This window comes from Vanessa cardui, chromosome 3 (genome assembly GCF_905220365.1).
Source record: "Vanessa cardui chromosome 3, ilVanCard2.1, whole genome shotgun sequence".
In the NCBI taxonomy this organism is placed as follows: Eukaryota; Metazoa; Arthropoda; class Insecta; order Lepidoptera; family Nymphalidae; genus Vanessa; species Vanessa cardui.
In genome coordinates this window covers 10079410-10096478 of record NC_061125.1, presented here as the reverse complement: position 1 = coordinate 10096478, position 17069 = coordinate 10079410, and the positions used below count along the sequence as shown (strand labels likewise).

Below are 17069 nucleotides of genomic sequence, written 5' to 3'. Positions count from 1 at the left end.
ACCGTTTACAAAACAAGTATGTCAAAAAAAAACATAATTGTTTCCGTGGGACTGTTCATTAATTACGGAGTAATTAAAATAGTCTCGCAACTTCGCAAGTGATTTATTAGATAAAATGACAAAGAGAAAAATGAAAGTCTATTTTCATGATTATAGAAATTAAAACATGCAAACTAAATGCTAATTCATCAACTTTAATATATTCGCTTATAAGACAAAATTGTTTCAAATATTACTTATGTAAACATTGTTTTGAAACCAAGCAAAATAATGTGAATGAATATTATATACATTAATCATACCAACATTTTCGTAAATGCTATTAACTAAACTATCAACTAAACTCTACATATTATAAAAGAAGTCCCTCCGCCGTGTTTGTCTATCTGTATTTTCTCAATAAATTCCAAAATTACTGAGTGGATTTTCATGCGGTTTTCAGAAATAGACAAAGGGATTCATAGGGAAGGTTTACAGATATATACTTTATAAAGGTTTTTGTTGAAATGAGTTGAAATATAACGACAATTATCAAACACCTTTTGTTTTTATATTTTCATTTTTGTCGGAACAAAAAATATATAAGGTAAAAAATAAAAAAAAGGTTATGTCCAGCCGTGCGAAGCCGGGACGGGCCGCTAGTGTATAATCTTAAAAAAAATCTGAAGAATTTGTGATATTGTGCCCGTTTATTTAAAAACCGCTACATGATTTAGAACTTGACACTAAAACGAGTTACAATAAACGTCATATCCGTTGATGGCTGACAGTAGGCAAGTGCGCGAAGAGATGAGCGACATTCAAAGCTGATGAAGGCGGTTTCTTAACATAGAGCTAATTAACTAAAGATACTTTCTATTACTTGACCGGAACCCCTAAGTCAAATTATACTAGATTATTCATTGATACCGGGAATTTAGACTTTTATTTGACCACATAATAATTTATTTTAATAGCAAATGTATTTATAGGAAAATAATAATATTCATATTCTCAATTAAGTGTAATCTAAGTTAGTCTACAATTACACAGAGTAAGTAATCCTGAATTTTCTAATATATAGTTCCGTTATATAGGCTATAATTATTTTATAATGCTTTAAAATTGAATTCATGTATTTGACAATTAGTCGATTACTAAGCCGAAAAACACAAATGTGCGCAAACCGTATTATAAAAACGGAATAATAGCTCTATTTTGCTAATTAATCCTTCACGATTATAATTAAGTTTTTATTAAAACGGCTATTAAAAAAATTAGCTGAGTTGTCTTCTAAATGATTGTTAGTGGATCATAGATATTACCGTTAGAAATTTATTCAAAACGTTCTCTATTTAAAAAAATCGTTTAAAAAAAAACACTTAAACGATTGACAACTTTTTTTTTATAGCAACACTGGTATCTACTATAGTTTTAAAAACGTTTACTATCCATTATCTATACTCAACAGTTTTATAACTGGTTTCCTGAACAAAAGTAACTTAATTTACCAAATCGACACGCTATTTAATGTAGAGTACTTCAAATAATTAGGTATTTAATAGCGTTTCAAATATACCAAGAAACTTGTATGTTTAACTGTTTCCAATATACTTATAAAGTCGTTTAAACAAATACAGCTACACCTAATCGTGTGTACAAATTAACTTCACATTTTGAGTGACATTTTGGTTATGTACCGTTTTTAAGTCAAAACAATTGAAAATTAGGTACAGTTATGATATTATGCTGTTTGTATGCTTCCATTCTTTTCGGGCATTGAGTCATTTATCCCCACCATTAAAAAGCTAGTTTGGGCTTAAAACGTAGTCACTTGTCTCTCCTTAAAGTATTCATCAAATCAGTATGAATCATAAATTTAACATGGCTAAATTATTTTTTGTCTCTAAGGCTACATTATATACATGGAGTTGCTAAAAAGGTCATTGTTATAAGTTTTATCAATAGTACATAATTGAGATAATTGAAAACGCTATTTTCATCATAAATTATTTGGTGTGTATTAATGTCATTATTTTTATTCAAATCATGTCGTCAGTGTTGCCCTTAATCATAATTACTAGTGTAAATCACAAGCTAGGTATGTGTATCGGGTAGAAACAACTGGTCAGTCAATAGCCTGATTATGAAACGTAGCGCCTTAAGAGTTCATTGCACCGACATGGACCCAATACGAATCATTTAAAGCAAAAAAATTGTCATGTCCGTCTAAGTCATTAACATCAGATAAGAGGCGGAAGGAACGTTTAATTTGTTTTTATATAAAACTTTTTTTTTTAAATGGAAATAATACGTACCGGCTTGAATACTGTACGAACGTTTTTTGTTTTTTTTTTTAATAATGGAATAAAATGCTTTTGTAAATCGAATCTAAACGATACAGGATTGTCTAGATTATTTATGTGATGAAAATTAATTCACAATCGAGAAATCGTGGAAGATAAAATGGCTGCTAAAATTTTACTTTTCTTCTTTTCTATCATAACAAAAAAACCTATTGCTTTTTTTACATTTACAGTCTAAATTAATTTGTACATTTAAATAATTACAGTACTAAAATTAATTACCTTAATTACTAATATTCATTATAGAATTTTTTATATTCCCTCAATGTTTCGTGCCACAATGATGGTTATACTAGGAAATATTAAATTAAAGGTCTCTCGGCTTTTGTGTTTATATTAAATAATAATTACATGCTATGTTATAATAAACGTTGCATAATTTATTTAGATATAGTTCATTATGTCAACGTAGTATGATAAAAATTGTCACGTAAGTTGTTTTGAACATTACTAAAACTGTAACAAACACACATAGGTAACTATTGTATGTAATATTTATTAATATCCAAAATAAATTTTAATAATTCCGACTTCAACACAGAGGAAACACCCTCTAATTTATTAATATCTTTGAAAACACGCATAAAAACAAAAGAAAATAGAAACATAGAGCGGATGTGCGGCAAGATGTATTCGCAATGAGTGCGGGCAGAGATCGCTTGGCATGATACTGATGGCATTAAAATATCTGCTTATATTTAACTACTTCAAGTAGATCTCATATCGAATTTTACCCATTCGATGTCGAATCGAGTAACTGGTGTTACCATATAGTTATTTTACATAATTATTATAAATTGACTGTTCCGCAGTTTCCGGTTTTAACGTCGCTAAACCTAAACCTAATTAATAAGCCTTCTCTATAATAGGCTATTTGTCGCAAATTATTTTTTTTTAATCTTATGTAGCCAGCCATGCCAGCATTCAAACAAACTCCTCTGTTAAACATAGTTTAAATTTGGTTAAAGTCGCAGCAAGTACAGTCTTATAAAATTTCATCGTAAACTAATTCTTAGAAATTTATATTCACATTGCATATCTCGACATCTTCACATATGTTTGAGGTTGACTGTAATATTTCTTAATATGCTATACTTCGAAATATTCTCAATTGAGATGATTATATTAAATACAATCTCTAACAATAATAAGATTACATACGTGCTTTATAAAAAAGACAAGCCGTATTGTATGTATATTTTACATTTATTTTGTGAATGCTTGCAAAATTCTTGCGACCTCGGTTTGGCTGAATTAATAACAGTCTTGTACAACAAATATTTTAATAACAAAAAAAATTAAAGCTGTTTAGTTGTCTCTATTTACCTTAAGAAATATGTTTCTTGAGTAATATCTTTATGTGACTTTTTCTTAATTTCTTTTTTTTTTCATTAATCAAACCACTAGGTCACTAAAGCATGATGACATTCAGCATAATCACGTTAATAAATTTTATAGAACATGATATTTTGTCATATGTAATAGAAATAGTTATTTTACGTAACAATTTCTTCCAACTCGAGAAAGTAGTTTCCATTTCATAATGCTTTCTTATCAATATTTCAGTGACTTTAAAATTGTTATATGTTTTTTTATGTAATTAATTTAAATGACTTTTTATTCAAATCAATGCATAATAGGAAAGTGATTTTAGTTTATTGCGATAGACAATACCCGAAAGTTACGAAATATTAATTTAGTAAATTTATTTTTAAATGTAATAAGTTTTTATATCTTGCGTACTTAATACTGGCACGTTTTTATTTTTTTTAAGCATTACGCAAACTTGTTTTTTTTTTAACACAAAAACACACATAAACAATCAGTTTAAGACAATTACAAAACTTCCTAGACGGCTATCCTCTCAAAATTTATAAAAATCTTTAATTACATACGGCACGCGAATTGTTTTGCGAAATCTAGTTTTTTTCGACGATGTTATTCAAGTAATTTCAATTTCGTGGATTAAAATAAAAAAGTGTTACATGACAAACCTACTTAACTCGTTCCATAGTCAATTTTCGCGGTAAAACGCGATACGCTGCGCAAATTAAATTATGAAATCCTTAATCATTATAGCATAATATTTTTTTAATACTCGATATTGGCAAAGTAAATCATTTATAAGTCAACTTGTATCTATGAATTATGAAGTTACGATTTCCATCAGACATTAATTTCTTATATGTGAATGAATTACTTAAATATGTTCATCAAACATAAATCTAGCTTAATCCAATGAATTTATATATTATAGGTACATATATGGATGTGTTGAACAAAAAATAATAATATATTTTGAATATTATTTTTAATAATAATTTACTGAATAATAAAAGAATACCATTTATTACATACATACCTAGCCTTCTTGCTGAATATACATATGAGAACTATTCATTATAAAACATTGTCTATTTTTTCCAAGAAATCTTTGCAGTCATAATTTCTAAATCCATCGTAAATGAAATAGTTTTCCGATTTCGAAATCCTACAATGTTATGTATTAATGTATTTCTTGACACTTGAAAAGACGAGGAAAGTGGATAGCCCGTTGTATGATTTGTGTGACCTTTAATAAACCCGCGCTTTCCACAGATATGTGTACTTGGATATTTATGTCAGGTGATGTGAGCAAAACTGCATTTGTATGGACGTACGACTCAAAAATTACTTTTATACCCGGTATACATACTCGGTAGTGTATCAATCAAACGACGTCTAACTAGTACCGTGAAAGATGATAAATTAAAAACTATTCAAACTATTTCAGATGACTTTTCTATAGTATCATTTTTTAATATTCCATATTCGTATCCGTCTCCGAAATAGTGTAAAGATCATTTAACTTATTTTTTTTAATGTAGACATAGACTCAAATTGTATAAGCTAATAAGAGTTTAACTAAGCTTATGATAGTAAAGTATATTTTTTCTCTCTTAGTAGAGTAAAACCGTATGCGGCATTGCAATTTGTAATTTAAACCCAAGTAAATTACTTAGAAAACAATCATAATAGCAATGATCTATCCGTTCATACTATAATGTACTGTGCTAATACATCACTGAGCGCTCCACGAGTTTTCTCCTCATGTTTTTATTAAAACACTAGCTGCGACCGCGACTTCGCGCGCGTTGGAAATTAACAAAAAGTTGGTTTAACCTAAGTTGCTTATTGCATCAGCTATCGGGTGAAAGTCCCGTCAAAATCTCTCCAACCGTTCCAGAGATTTATATAGATTAAACAGACAGATAGACAAAAAATAAAATATGTACCGTGTATACATATAGGTGTATGTATTTTTTAAAAAACGGTTATTTTAACTTTACAAAAAGTCACTCCAATTTAATTAGGCGTCATTTATACAACTTTACCTTAAGCATAAAAACCGTCATTCCTCATTTTACACCCTTTTATACCCCTTATGAGGTGAATGATAAAATGTAGCCGTAGTAGGAAAACCTCCGGGACTCAAACTATCACCATAGCAAATTTAATCTAAATCGCTTTAACGGTTTAAGCGTGAATGGGTAAAAGACAAAGTTACTTTCGCATTTATAATATTACTATAAACGTGATATTAGTAAAAATAATAATTTGTGTAAAGTATTTATATACTTTATTTAAACATTTATATGTGTACCTATAATAGGATTAGTGTATATTTAAACAATTATTCATTAATTATTATTAATTGTAAAAGCTAATTTTTATTTTCGGAAAGCTCTAAGATTTATTGTGCTATTCGTTTTGATAAGGATTAATAATTTGTGTCAAATAATTTGACCCAAAGCTAAGAGGATGTGGGCGAACGTTAGTAATTGAACATTAATATACACTGCATAACTATATAACTGAAAAACTACTGAAACAATTTCGATGATAAATTTGATCAAATCTTGGTCAAAATTGGTTGATATAACTAGAGAGGTCTTTGTTGGTTCTTCTTAATGCACCTTCATTTCGAATGACGTTTTTAATGATCACGTATGAGCTTTCTTGAATAAGGAATGTATCTTTTAGATAGTACATTGCAAATTACCAACTTTGATCACAAGACATGACTTCCTAATGGAAGCATCGGTGCTTAATGGCACCTGTCCATTAGCGACATAACGAAACCACAGAAATCAATATTAGTTCCGCCAGACCTTTCACTCAGTGCCTATGTCACAAACCCATTGGTCCTAGACACGTGTCCAACAATGCATGACTACTGGTATTTCCTAATGTAATTTCCTGTACCCTAAAAGAACTGAAATAATTAACACATTCTGCCAACGTTGGACCAAACATTGGAGAATTGGTCGGAATAAATAAAACATCAAAATAATATGTGGTGCTAATATTGGTGCCAATGTCTAGAGCAGCGCGTGAGGCATAATCGACTATGCGATTCTAAATTACGCATTCAGGCTTCAGATAAACACAGCGCTATTAGAGCCACTTCCGCACCCGCCCATGTCATTTGTGATCAACCAGTCGACACTTTCTTTACTACTATTAGAAAATAATTACGGGAGAACATCCTATCGGGAAAATTTAATAATTTACTTAGACATATTAAAAACGCATTAATATAGTCGATATTGTACGGTAAAAACAGTATTTGTTTCGCTTTTAAACTGACAAGGTTCTATATACTGTAAGTTTATAAAATGACGTAAAAGACAATTAATACCGAACCGCGTATAATAAATTAATTAACGTGTAACACAAATATTATGAAACTAGATTAAAGGTACACATTTCCTCACAAGTTAAACCTTTCACGAGTACTGAGTTCAAGTATTATAAATATCTAACGCCTATCATAAACGTTGACACAATTACGTGGGACAAATTTGCCTTTAAGTTACGAAACAAACTCGCTCTGAAATATAACAAAATGAAACTATATATACCATATACAATACCTAAGTATTATATATAAACTTATAGAGCTGAGATGGCCCAGTGGTTAGAATGTGCATCTTAACCGATGATCGCGATTTCAAACCCAGGCAAGCACCTCTATACATATGTACTTAATTTGTGTTTATAATTCATCTCGTGCTCAGCGGTGAAGGAAAACATCGTGGGGAAACCTGCATGTGTCTAATTTCATCAAAATTCTGCCACATGTGCATTCGACCAACCCGCATTGGAACAGCGTGGTGGAATTTGTTCCAAATCCTCTCCTTAATGGATGAGGAGGCTTTATCCCAGCAGTGGGAAATTTACGGGCTGTTACTTTACTTTGCTTTATATAAACTTACACGAATATATATATTCATAAATATACATCAAAGTTTTGCGTTGTTTGTGTTACTCAACGTTGTAACTTAGTCTATTATTTAATAAATTTCAATTCTGTTTTTATACATAATGTATGCAAGATGTGATTACACGAGAATAAACATTGTATATATATTTTTAAGGAGATGGAGCGCCAGGATAATTGTAATGAAGAAAGTCAATACCCGGTAGTATTATCGATTTTGAAAATACGTATATGTTATCATTTATATTATTAATTGACTTATTGAATGCGAATTTGTATTCGTACTTGATTTTGTATTCACTATTGTTGCTTCAATATAGTGTTCAGAACGCTCCTTCTGGCTTTTGATTTTTCTTATAATCTATGACATCGCTCAATCAGTTAAGTGAAACTTAAAGCAAATAATTCTTGTATCTGCTAACTATAACTTCTAATCTAGTTTTTCAAAGTTCGTCGTTCCATTTGGTAAAACAGATAACACAGATAATAAATAATATAATTAGTATATTTTAATATCTTTCATCTTAGAAAAGATAACTGTTTTTATAATATGCTCTAATTAATTTCTTTATAATACATGTATATATTATAATTCACGTGCAAAATATAAATGAGACATTAAAGTTAGTGTTCTTGTTAGCGAGATTTAAAAACTTTATGTGTATCACGAACTAGTTTTCAATTATTATAAAGGAAATAATGTCTGTGTTGCGTATGTACGATTTCTTAAGCAAAAAGCCGAGGCCGGCGCTTGACACGCGATTATAAATTGGGCTGCATCGATGAAAAATACGTTTTAAACACATAAAACGCATTGATCCGGTACAGACATACTACTACGAATTTTAAGGACATGTTCTTGTTATAATTATGTATATTTTAACTAGCTGTGCCCAGCCGTGTACGCGTTTGAATTTAAGAAAAAAAAGTAATTATTGTAGCCTAAGTTATATATATATATATATATATATATATTATTGTAGTTACTCCTTATTATATCTGTTATCTGCCCGTGAAAGTCCCGTCAAAATCGGTTCAGCTGTTCCAGAGATTAGCTTAAACAAACACACAGACAGACAAAAATTGTAAAAATGTTATTTTGATCTATGTAACGTGCATACATACATATGCGTTGAGTAAAAAATGGCTATTTTAATATTACAAACAGACACTCCTATTTTATTATATGTTCAGATTTAAATACTGAGCAAATTTCTTATCACGCAGACGAAGACAATTTTGATTAATTTGATAGACATTATATAAGGTTATATATAATAAAATTCCGGTAAGGATAGTGACACACACACGATTGTGTAGTTCTAAAAACACGTTTTCAATTATTAAAATAGAGCAAAAAGTGCGGATATGACTTTTTCTAATGATATTTAGAAACGGATGTTAATTTAGTATCCAAACCCAGTTTGACTAATAAACTGTACATAATTACGTGTATTAGGTATAACATACCTAATACACGTACGTACGTAACAATTTTGTCGGTCAAGTGATCGCTTATTATAAATATTTCATTTCATAATTCCTAAAATCAAACATAGATGGGTATTGATTTGTCTTTTATTAATGAAATATATTAACTCTGAAACATAATAAAACACAACACATAAATAGTTACTGTATCCTATGTAAACAATAAAATAAATAGTCATGTGTATATGTCTATATTTGCATCGATGATTTGCTTGTATCCGATTTATAGTAACAGGTTCGATCCTAACCTCTTGGTTGTCGTCACCAACTCTAGTACAAGCCTTACGCTTAATAAGATGGGTAAGTAGGAATAATAATGATTCTTTCCTATTGGAAGCTCATGATGCAGACGATAAAAAAGCATGGAATTAATACTTGTGGACTTCTAAATTACATACATATATAATTATAATTAATTAATATGACTTTATTTTTAAATGGTGAAAAAGAGTAACTACTGAGTTTTTTGTCGGTTCTTCTCGGTAGAACTTTCCGAACCGGTGGTAGCTTCACTTAAAAAAGTGCTTGTAAAAGCCTACTTGAAAAAAGTATATTTTGATTTTGATTTTACCATTGTACATGAGCATAGTTTAACATACTTTATTAATTTTGAAATAAATATATAATTTAACCTGCTCAGTATAATTCATGAATCATAATTTGCATACAATAATTCTAAAGATAATAAAGAAGCCTTTGTTCAAGTCGCGTTAATTGATAGCTTTCGTGCCGTATCAATTTTTAATTCATACAATTTATATAATAGTAATAAAAAACACCAAAATTATAGATTTAAATTATTAGACATTTCGAATTGTGAATATTTATAGCTATTGTTTTTCTAAACAATAAACACATCCGAGTTCACGGAAAGTCGTACATCAAAACACGAGACGTCCACAGACAATCACTCGTAAGAACACATTCATAGGCCATTGAATGCAAATACAACACAATAGAATTAAAAAAAAACAATCCAATGTTTCCTTTCGGAGTCGCGAATCGCGATTATACCAACGAGGTAATTAGATGAGTGATTGAACGAATGGTAAGCGGATTCGACCTCAATGTCTTACTCCCACGGTAGTTAATCGAGACAGATAAAAAAAAACACAGACAATGATGACTACTTTTTTAAAAATATTTCCTGACGTAAGAAGTCCGATACAGCCTAAAAAAATAAAACCTTTTTTGACATTCTACTCTTTCCAGACATCATATGATAATAACTATATTGTCACTACCACTACTAAATAATTAGAATTCTTCATTTCATATAAGAAAACTCTAAGATATAAATAATATAAATATATTTAAATAGGTAATAAGACAATAGTATGTCATAGACTTAATTCCAATAAGATAATATTTGAGACTTTTTGCAACCGAATTCAACGGAAAAATCAACGCAATTATGATGTTACCACATTACGATCATAGACAAATATACTTATCAGTGCTGCATTTTCACTTACTTAACGTCAGTTATCTATAGTGCACGCTTATCTTATCGATGTTATCTTAACCTCTGTTACAGATAAAAAAATCTTGTTATGTTCATATTTCATCTCAATTTAATTTACGATTATTTCAAATTTTCACTCTTCCAGAAATTGATATACATTTCTTAACTTACATATAATACATTAAAAGAAGAGCGTTTAGAAATAATTTAATATTAATATATTTATCTATATGAATAGAGAAGAACAACTCGCTTCTTGATTGTTAAAACTATGGTAGAGTTCGAAAGAAATTCCTAAAAAAATCCGAAAAATAAAATTAGCTTGAAACTTTTTTTTACGCCAGTAGCAATAAAGCAAAGGTCACAATTTTAATTTTTATTTAAGAAAATATAATGAATAATAGATAAATTTTAGAATTTTTATTTATTAATTTTCTCACTGGATGTTTCAATTATTATTTGCCATTTTTCTTGGTAGAACACTAATTTACAGCTGACATCATAAAATACTCGTTTACAGCTGACGTCATGAATACTATGTCGAAATTACTTAAGGCTACTTCAATGAAGTATAATAATTCATTTGATTAGATATGACTTACAATTGGCTATTTAGTCCTTGACACTGAAAATACATAATCAATATTAATCGCACCTTTATAACAACTATCTATATTTATATTAAACACAGAAATTAATTATTTTAATTTGTATTTTAAAATCTGCCAATCACCTTGAAAATTATATAACGGAAACGTTTGGGGTGCATTTATTAATAATATTATAGCAATATTTTATCTTGTTGATAGTTAATACGTCATCATAAGTATACACGAAATCTATTAACACATATCAACCGATCATACTCTTTCGTGTCTCCTTCATTACACGTGATATTTAAACAATATTTTGTACAATTCATTAGCGCGTCACAGAAAGCAACAACAGCAGTTAGTATGCATACCTGATTTTTTTATTTAAGCGATGTTAATTGATTAGTGATGTTATTTAAATCGTCATGAACGATGAAGAGATATGTTATATAGTTTAATGGAGTCACCAAATTTCTCAATCAAATAGTTTTTTCGAGACGAATAAAATTAAAGACCCAAAAAATCCTTTAATCTAATTTTATAATAAACTTCGTAAAGTACTTTTTATAACTTTTATTTATTACTCATTAATAATAATTAATTAATAATGTTTTGTTAACTGTGAGTACGCGGAAATAACAGGTCGTAAATGTATTAATACTCGTCAAAGACCTCCTCTTCTGACGCTAATACGCTCGTCTACTTAATTATGTTCGATTTTCAAACATAATTTCAAAATAAAATAAACTGTTATTAAAAACAATGTTACTTATAAAGAAAATTGATTCTTAATCATATCTAGTGACGTCATCGACTCTCCTATATTAACTTGCCAGAAGGCCTTTCAAGCATATTTCATAATATTCTATCCCTCAAAAATGGCTCGTACATTACTTCGCATGATTTAACAAAAATAAATTTAATACAGCCGATAGCCCAAAATTTCGCTTCCCATCATCAATCATCGACAAATTAATTTAATTGAAATTTTGACCCACATGTTTTTAATATACCTCACTACTTTCACTATCCATAGGAGTTTACCTATTATTATTGATAATAAAAGTTATTAATGTTTGCAACAAATTAATTGTTTTACACTTAATTGTAGAACTATCGTTTTTTTTTTTATAGATCGATGAAAGTATTTAAGCTAATATAATAAAAACTTTTTTAAATCTACACCCTTATTTATGTACGTAAGATATATTTACAGAACAAAAATAAATAACGATATCCAATAAAATATATGATTATAAACACACAATATTTTGTAAGTAGCAACACTTGTATAAAGAAGATTAATTATAAAAATATTCCATTACATTTTGTAAGTCATTGTAAATTGTATTTTTCTAAATTTAATCTGTGACTTGTAACATTTTTTTTATGTAAATATTTATACAAATCTGATGTTAATTTCGCGATAACTAAGAATAATAGTATTACAATAAAGCTTGTAACACATGAAAGCACGATTATTACAAGTGTTCAACTCTTCAAAGATGTAGAAAGTTCTTTACGAGCGAACAGACTGAGTGAATGACAGTTATTTATTATGGTAGACACTTATAAGATGGTTACCATAGTTAAGTTTGCGAATATCGTTGTTATTATTACAGTGTTAAGAATGAAAATCGATTATCGGTTTTTTTCTGTTCGATCGTCAAAATTATACTCATTTAATGGAATGTTAAAGCGAAATGGGTATTGTACAACTAATAGTATGATTGTAATTAACATCTCTCTCTTGTTAAGTAATGTTGAAGCAGCTACCTAAATAAATGTTACTTTGTTAACTGCATGATATGAGAAAAAACAATACTGTATAACACGACAGGTCATTTTTGGGCTCAATCTTTACAAATCATCACATGGCATACAATAATATAATCAGATAATACATTTTTCACAATTATATATGCAAAACTCTTTTACAGTATTAAAATATTTATAATAGATTTAAATATATTTTCAAACCTAAAGAATAACGTATCTTATAATGATTCGAAAAAGACAAATTTCGACCACATACGTAAATTGTACTTAACAAAATGTTAGGATTTGAATTTTATAAAACAGACGGTATAATATAATTACCGTTCTTGTTTATATTATCTATGATTAAAAAAATTCATCCTCTGTATTTTAGTTTCATCAAGATTAAAACAGGATACAAGCACATGTATATGCATACATCTTAAGACAAGTGTACGCTGAAGGATCGTGCTAATGGTTCTTGGAAGAGGCTGGACTTAATGAGGCATTATTTTAAACTCATTTCCTTATGTTTAATCTAAATACTTATCATTACTTTCACATTTTATCGACATTTAATGCTATGAGCTACTTCCTCGGTAATATATACTATTAAAAGGTCAATGTTTCGGCAAATCCTCTGTCTTTGGCCAATTTAAAAATTAATGCGAAAAATTTTAAATTCCTTATTCAAATTTTAAATAAAAACTTAAAATTTTATGTAGACGCATATAATGCAATAATTATATTATTTTTTACATTGAAATAATTATAAATATAAATTACTTAATAAAATTGTCATTGTACATATCATTTTTAAATTAACAAAAACAGTTTATAAATTCAGCTCACGTATCCAAATATTAACCGGTTTTTATCCATTTTGAATAAACTGTCCATTTGAATTCTAGTTACCTGCATTGGATACGAGCGTTTCGAGATATAACAATAAATTAGGTTTAACTTGCATTCAAAATGTGAATTACATTTAATAATATTCAAAATTCGAAACCTCGATTTTAATAATTTTTCAGACACTTAACAGTTTGGGGAAGGATAGAAATGTCAATAACCCTGAGCTACAAATAAAAATCAAAGATTGAATTTATTTAATAAACTCTTATCAGGAACAGAGTAAGTATACCTTCATACTCTTTTTAGATGTTTAATATATTAATAACAGTTAGGTACTCAAAGGAGAGTTACTGCTGATTTTATCTCAATGCTTTTACATCGAAAAATTTAACTTTTAGATAAAAGTATACTTTTAAGTTACCGAGTCTCAAACTTTAAGGTTCATCTTTTCACCAAAGTTAATATTTAACTAACAAGTTCGTCGGCGACGATGAGATTCGTTTAAATATTGACCTGCAACTCGTTTGACTGGTGGAGCTCGTAAAGTATGCCAATGGGATCATATCCAAATCGGTGAAACACAAAATTCGACTTTCTCTACTAATGAGTGATAAACATAAACAATAAAACAGGTACTTACAGTAATAGAAAGTAAATCCGAAATACAAAGTCGCACAAATAATGAGCGTTTGATCACGATTCAACGGTCACCACACAGCCACAGTCAATAAAACTAATTAAAAACACAATGAATTAAAAGAAAAAAAAATAATGGATATAATAAACACCAAGTCACAGATTATATTTACGATAGTTATTTTATATTTTTAGTCTTTCACATGAAGCTATTGTGTTTGAAAACTATACGCGGGACAAAATATCAGTCTGGTCTAACGATAGCTTCGCGCGTGCGCTCTCCGCGGTAACCGGGATCGGTCTGATGACTCGTTGCCCGCTGGTAAAGCCGGTGCAACAGCGCGTTATACACGTATGTGAATGATAATGTACGATTTTTTCCATAACTTATTAATTACATAATTATTTGTTTATATAGGTCATAATTTGTAATGAATTACATATTAAAATGTATTGTAGTAAGTATTACCTATATCAATGTTAGTCAATTGTGTTCTAATAATGTAATAAAAGTTTAATTTATGACTAATTATGAATTTGATGTGTCAATCAAAATTTTAACCATTTCTAAGTATTAAAAATAACAAAAAACCTAGAGGGACAAACCGAGTCTTCTTCCGAGTTTTAGTGATTCGATTATTTAGTTTAATTTAAATTAAACGATAATGGAAAATGATGGACAAATAATACTTATAATTTAGATTTGACTAACTAGTGTAAGTGTAAGTACTTTAAAAATAATATATATACATACGTTTTTATTAAGTAAGTATATTAATTAGTAAAATTTTAGAGACTCTATGTTTATATATAATTGTAAACCTTATCAACACAATTTTTGATAGTTCTTTATTGTTATAATTAATGATTTCCATTACTTGATAATACCAACAAACCAAACTGCCCTCAAATTTGTTTACCTGTATTAGATACTAAAACCTTCATAAATAAATGTAAATTTATAAAATAAAAATAAAAAAAGAAAGTAAGTGTTAAAAAATATACTCCTATTTTCTCTTACCATTAAATTTAAATGTGTTATATATTTTGATATTCACAAATTAAGTCATAAATATGAAATTAGTTCAAAGAACACAGTGGGTATGTAATTTTCAAAAACTTTTTTTCGTTAAAATATTATGTAACAATAACCTAATATCTAAGTATAAACGCGTTCAGTAAAAGTTAGTATTCATTACAGAACCAAAAGATGGAAAGAAAGAGAAAAAGTACGCTATCATTTATTTGTAAATATTATGAAAACTGTGAATATTAAGATCAGAATCTAACATTAAAATAAATAGGGTTCCTATTTATTTTAACGTACTTGTATGTATGTTACTAGAAAGACACTGAACACACATTCTATTCAAATCAATTGCCCACCTTCGGCCTGCTGGCAATCTTGACAGACAAACCCCATAACTTTCTACCGGCCCGACCCGAGATTGGACCTCGAGATCTAAGGCGAAGTAAGTTAGTCACTAGACCAACGCAGCAACAACATATACATGCCCTATTATTAAGTAATAGCCCTCCCATACTGAATGAATGATTCAGAACTCAAGTGGTAATCTTTCTAGTATATACATCAAAATATAATGTAACGAAAATGTACATATAATATTAACTGACGCAGTTAGGTAAGTATTTTTAACTGTCCTCGTAATGTATAATTAAAGATGAATATCGAATGAAAACTAGAAGCAAGATTGGTAAGTAAAATCGCTTTGATATTATACGAATATTATGAATTCGAAAGTAATGTATGTATGCTACTCTTTCACGTACAAACACAGAAGCAAATTTAATAAAATGTTCTATGAAACAAGCTTTAACTCCAAGAAAGCTACTTTTTTATGCACCAGATAATAACCTAAAAACGCGAACGTTCCACGAGCGACAATTAGTTATAAACATATGTAGGTATATATGTATATATTTTTTAATTGTTTAGTTGACACGTATGTCTACATAAAACTTTTTTTGTAAATATATATCACTAAAGTACCTTTTTGTTATTTAATTGTGAGGGATTTTGTAGTCACTACAGAAACCATGTATTAGAGTGACTTTATTTAAAATATATGTTTTATATAGAACATTTATACATTACAGTAATCGGTAAGCGATAAGCATATTTTCCTTATTTAAAACTAAAAATACCGTTGCACTGCGTAACATATTATTATTATTCCTTAGTACCACGTTTGAAATATGTAAAAAGATTGATTATAATTGTTTTAAATAACGTGGAACGAACTTGATTCCCATCTAATTGCTATCCCGAGGCGATTTCACATGATTTACGAATTCCTTTCGTCCACACTGGATATTATCCTGTCTCTTTTCTGAGTTCCAAACATCTTAAGTTAGAGAAATTTGTAATTATGATTATTTGTTGAAATTATTATTTTGTGCTTTATTAATAATCGTGAGAAAATGTATTGAGTACCTTAAAATGCGGTCTAAGTGCGTACCCACTTAACGGACAATTAACTGCTTCAAAAATTATCTTGAAAAAAATCTCGTACACTTATCAGCGGTTACTAATAATTTAACAATTAAATAATGTTCCAATAAATATAATAAGTATATGATTTTGCACAGCTAACAATAAATTAGTTTTTGGGTTGTATTTCAAATTAATAGTGTTATTCTCT

General features: G+C 28.8%; 1 protein-coding gene across 3 annotated transcripts in view; it reads right to left on the bottom strand.

Moving 5' to 3' along the window:
• LOC124543923 (myosin-1-like) overlaps positions 1-17069 on the bottom strand; it is a 135121-nt gene that overhangs the window by 102429 nt on the left and 15623 nt on the right. Inside the window, exon 1 of one of the 3 annotated variants that reach the window (XM_047122251.1) lies at positions 14411-14710. The exons of the other annotated variants lie outside the window; for them this stretch is intronic. The gene's annotated coding sequence lies outside the window, so the exon portion shown is untranslated. Of the gene's footprint in view, positions 1-14410; positions 14711-17069 lie in introns of those variants that run through there. 3 annotated transcript variants of the gene reach the window in all.